This window comes from Diaphorina citri, unplaced genomic scaffold (genome assembly GCF_000475195.1).
Source record: "Diaphorina citri unplaced genomic scaffold, Diaci psyllid genome assembly version 1.1 scaffold510, whole genome shotgun sequence".
Classification (NCBI taxonomy): Eukaryota; Metazoa; Arthropoda; class Insecta; order Hemiptera; family Psyllidae; genus Diaphorina; species Diaphorina citri.
Genome location: NW_007377944.1, coordinates 106548 through 112468, shown reverse-complemented (window position 1 = coordinate 112468; position 5921 = coordinate 106548).

The following is a 5921-nucleotide window of genomic DNA, read 5'->3' as shown; positions in this document are numbered from 1 at the left end:
TCGTCCCAAAATCGAGGAGAGAAGGAAGACAGGATAGGAGAAAGTCAGCCTTTCCGAGAACGAACCTTATCCCTTCAGGATAAAATCCGTTCCGGCCGGAAATCGAACCCGCGACCTAGCGCTTACAATAAGTCAGCATATTGTATACAAACAGTCGGACTTTCTATCCCATGACAAGCATCAGTGTGGTTATAAATCACTGCATAACATAACAAGAGTAAGTTATTACTAGAGAGCGGATTATATGCACGAAAAAATGGCCCAAATATGTATGCAATATGCACACAAAAATGGACCAAATATGCAAAAACATGCCCGAAAAGTGCCGAAATATGTATGCAAAAAAATGCTCACATCTAGGTTCTCATATTTGTTGTCACAGAGGGTGGCACAACATTTTCTACTGCCAAGGTCTTATCGTCCCAAAATCGAGGAGAGAAGAAAGACAGGATAGGAGAAAGTCAGCCTTTCCGAGAACGAATCTTATCTGTTCAGGATAAAATCCGTTCCGCCCGGAAATCGAACCCGCGACCTAGGGCTTACAAGGCAAACGTCCTACCCTTCAAGCTAATTAGGCTGACTGTACCGGAAAAGACTTATTTTCCTTTCGAAAGTTCTCCTCTTTTGGTGTGATAGCGCCTGTACAAAACCATAGGAAATCCAAGATGGCGTGCCATCGGAATCGGTTCTTTTTCTGAAGGAAATTTCAACCAAACTACCAAACTTTATCACTTCAACTCCAGCGCTCGCAGAGTAAACACCTCTCTCGCGTATTTTTGGTCTGCTGATGAGAATCTGAGTATTCTCGAAACTCACCAAATTTTAATCGTTGAAGGTCGAATCTTAATTGTCTTTTTAATTTTCTTACTTAAAGATTCTTTTTAATATTTTCATGTGCGCCAACAATTATATCCTTTCCGTTTTATAAACGGGCTCTAGTCTTGATTTTAAATCATTACATGAAAGTAAAATCAAAAAATCAAATCAATAATAATAAACTGAATATTAAACAAATGAGGTAGGTACATATGTAGGTACTGATTTTCTCTAATCACTACGGGCTCAAAAAATTCCCGGAGGGACGGACCCTGCTTGTTGTTATTTTGTTAATATTTAATAGTATCTGCCTGTCTTTAAAAGACCTAGGTAGTATCTTTTTTATTACTTTTTTGTGTCCACGAACTCTCTAAATGTGCCAAAAATTCTAGAAGACTGTTTTCATATTTACTAATAGATCTTGTCCACAGTCGCAAGATATGAAATAGTGTATTCACGATCTCATTGGGTGAAAGGTATGACTAGAGACTAGAGCAGTTTGAAGGATAACACCTCGTATGCTGACATTGCCAGTAGTACTTGGATCATATGTGTTCGTACAGTGTGTTGAACTGAGTGCCTTATTGCCTATCATGAGTCTAATAATGACGGCAATTAAGACCAACCGGGAGCATTGTAAGTTGTGGAGGGGGGAATGGGAAGAGGTGAGAGTATGTAATAATATTATAATATGTATATGGAATTCGAAAGCCTGCTGTGAATTTAGCTATGTATTAAGAGAGCTGTTTTAACCCTTTATGTGAAATCTTAGATCGTTTTTTACTTTCCTTATCCTATAATGTAGTAAAATTAGCAAAGTACATATGTAACTTTTCACTTTTTTTTTGCAATAATTAGGAATATTTTTTTTTTCTTCTGATAGGTGTTTTCGAAGAAAACTAAAATAATTTACATCTTGAAATTTCTAGAGATAATTATCGCTAAAATCTAGGAACATTAGTTACCTACGTCCTTTCCCCGGTTGACTTACTGGTATTTCCCGCAAAACTTTGAAAATTTGCACCTAAAAGTTCTGACTTATTTCAAAGTCCAAAGGGTCATCAAGGGCTGACTTTACCTCATTTAAATATGTTAGGCTGCTGGTCTACAGAGAATTATTTCACATTCAGATTACTCACCAAGCATTTCTGTTTTTACCTAATAGTTTGACCAAGAGTTAGGCCTATTTATTCTCACTAGAAAAAAGTTTTTACAAGAGTCTCAGGAGGAAAGAGGCTTCTCTTTATTACCAGTGCTTATTTATACTTGAAGTTTTACTGCAGTTTTGTCTCTAGATGAATCATTATCATTATCTAGGAGTCGTAATTTTTTCTCAGGAATTGTCAGAATTTTTCCTTGTCTCTTTCTCCCTCTCTCGCTTATGAGCCTTTGCAGGGGCGGAGTCTATGGGAGCTTCTTTCTTAAGTGGCCAAGATCTATTGGGTTTTATGTACTCTCGCTTTTCTTGATTGTGGTTTCACCCCATGTCACCTAGTAGGCTTCCTCAACTGTCCTCACAAAGCTCGCGCACACTCACGCACACTCACAAGCTTGGTCGTCCCAGCAGTTCCCAGACACGCGCGTCCCAGGATACCACCATTGAGGAAAATTGTTTAACTTCAGTGATCCTTCTGCAATTGGCAGCATTCAATTCCGTACTATAGCCGCTAATAAACAACGTCTATCTATGATCGCCGCTACTTGAAGAGTCTGCTACTCCAACTTCAGCGCAGGACATAACAACATTACATATGATAATGCTCAGGGTCTTCATCTCTGATGAGAAATCTCTGTTTGCGGCTGAGTCCAGTATTAGGAGACTATAGACCATATTACAGTTATATGCTGGCATGTTTAAAAGTCATAATGAGATATGGAGAATTTGAATGAGAACCAAAAGGAATAGATCTTTCTTCTCTACGACTTCTAGATACCGAGATACAATCCGATCTAAATCACCCGATAAGCCATCAATGACAGTTCATTGGACGTCACGCGATACGCCTCTTCGTAGGCGATTGATGATCTCCAATTGTGTGAAATTATCCACACTCGCAAATTGTGCCTACTGGGTAGTTCCTGAAGATCTATCATTTTATGCTGACATCTGTTACTACGTATTTTGATATTTATTTATTAAGACAATGAATGTAAATTATATGAATTTAGGATTAATTGAAATAATATTTGTGTGTTTCTTTGGGTTCTGGGAATTGTAGGAACTCCCATCTTGAAATTGGCAATGACTTTGACATCACCTTGAAGAATATTAATACTGGAAAAAGGTTTCCAACTTACTTTCCATAAATACCTACTTCGAAAAAACTTCCCTTGTGTAACGGCTGCTTTACACTTATTCAAAGCAAAGATGGAACAGAAATATTATTATGATGTTAAGGCGGTCTTCTTTATCCCTGATGTGCCGCGTCCATTTAGTTTAGGACTATTATTGCAGTGCCTTTACACATGGTTATTGGCTCTCCCCCATATCAAACACTCCTGATCCTCTTGCGAAGCTCAGGAGTGGTTTGATTGGGTTCGAGTGTATGGTTACTATCTCTTCTCCTGGGTGTCCCAGGGTACTGAGTCTTAGTAATGAAAGCGCAGGGCATTCAAAGATGATATGAGAGGCTGATTCCTCCTCCTCTCCACATCTTCTGCACCTGGTTGTGCCATGGTATACTCCGATGGTGTTTAGGTGTTTCCTCAGATAGCAATGTCCCGTCAGCATCCCGACAATACGTCTCATATCGCCCCTGTTGAGGTTCATTGTTTCTTTGGAAATTCTTTTCGAGGGTTCTTTTATCATCCTCCTCGAGAATTTCATTTCAGTTTCTGTATTCCAGATCCTGATATGTTCTTTTTTGATCCAGTCTTGCACCACCATTTTAGCTAGGCATTTGGGGATGCCTATGGCGGGTTCTGGACCAATCATTTTAGTCGACGATCCTGCTCTGGCAAGTTCGTCGGCTTTTTCATTTCCTTCAAAGCCCGCATGTCCAGGAATCCAGGTGATTTTCACCCTGTTCCTTTCTGCTAGCCTTTTCAGGAGATGTTTGCATTCCCAGACAAGTTTGGATTTTGTCTGGTTGTTTGAGAGTTTTCCCCTACTCCTCCCCCCTCCTGACACAAAAGTTAAATGGCAGAGGTCCATCCTTCTCTCTGAAGATTTTGCTGTCAGGAGAACGGTAGAAACGTCAACCAGTAAGTGTGACGAGATTGTAGAGATATCAATGAAGGTCTAAAGTGCAGGAGAGGTTAGGTTAATTTTCCAAGTACTTGACACTTTTAACAGAATTCTCATGATGTCTTAGTTATTATTATTATTTATTATCTTACTACAAACTTGACGACTTGACGTCCTTACTTTGTAAAGAAATATCAGGGTTGTCTAAAACTAACAATTTTCCGGAATAATAATCCCTGTTTTGCTTTCCTTAAGTGAATAATTTTCGTCTCTTTAAAGTTTGACCCCAAGGTGTAGTGGGTTCTCGTACCATTAGATCAATTTGAGTTTATTCTTGTTCAACTTTTATAACGCTTCTGACTTACCATGTTTTTGGAAAGTAGGTTTTAGACGTTGAATGTTGAAGCCTCAGAAAAAAGACAATCTTGGATTGAAAACGTTGAATTCAAAACGCGAAGTGCGAGGAGAAGTGAAAGAGTTTTTAATTAATTACTTACCACCAAGAGAACAAAAACACATTAGTATTTTCTCTCCCTCTCACTCTCTCCCTCTCCTTCTCCTTCTCTCTCTCTCTTTCTCTTTCTCTTTTCTTTCTCTTCTCCTTCTCTTTCTCTCTCTCTCTCTCTCTCTCTCTCTCTCTCTCGTGTCTCATCTTGTTTTTCTCCGTTTCTTATTTTCCAATGTGAGCTACATGTGTTGCATAAAAATGTAATGGTATTGTTAGAGGTTAGGTAGAACGCAAAAAAAAGCGTTAATAACAATAATCATAAGAAACCATTTCGTATTTCACACCTTTAGTAAAATGTATGCTGAAGAAAGAAAGGAGAATGAGAAGAAAGGGTAGAGAGAGAGAGAGAAAGGAGAGAGAGAGAGAAAGAGAAAAAAAAGAAAAGGTGAGAGAGAGATGGGAAAGAGTCATATAAAATTTCAGTTGAAAGTCGAGAGTAAAAGGTAAGAGAGAAAGTAAAAGTCCTTAGACTTTGGAAAGTTAAGTTTCTGGTGATTTATTTTTTAGAAAAGGAAAGCCAGATAAATTTTCATCTTCGTAAATAATAATTCTTAGGTACTAAAAGTCACGAAAGTATATCTCGTTTTTTAAGAGCTACTTAAGAAAGGAACGTCCTACCTAAGTTACCTTACGAGGGCAAGAGTACTCTCCTTCTTACTTGTTTTTCTAGTTGACTAAAAAATTAGACAACCTTTTATGTCGGTATCTAGGTATATTAAGTACAAGTAGGTATAATAATTGGAAAGGTATAATAATTTAGTAGAATTGCTCCTCAAGCCGTTTATCCACGGGTACTAATATGAGTAGTTTTCGGAAAGCCCTTCTGAAACCAACTCTATTGACATTTTCAGCCACTCTGTATTACCAAATTACCATTGATCTATATGGGTCTGACCCACCCTGTATACTCAATAAGGAATATGGGAAAACAACATGGAAAAATCCGAGTGTGTACCTAATGGTAAATGAAAATTAATTTTCCTCAGATAAGACATGCAGGAAATTAGAGAGAAAAATCTGGTGTGAACATCACACGACTTTCTATTACATTTGCGAATACGTACTAAAAGAAAGAAAACACAGGAGAGTATCGAACCCGCAACTTCTCAATCGTAAGTCGGACAGTTCTAGAAGTAGCACCATTCGATTCGGCGTGAAAAATCACATGGGTTTAACTATTCACATGCTTACTTGGTAACGATTCACGAATAAAAAGGAAATTTGTTGACACAGGGGAGTATCGAACCCGCAACTTCTCAACCGTAAGTCGGACAGTTCTAGAAGTAGCACCATTCGATTCGGCGTGAAAAATCACATGGGTTTAACTATTCACATGCTTACTTGGTAACGATTCACAAATAAAAGAGAAATTTGTTGACACAGGGAAGTATCAAACCCGCAACTTCTCAA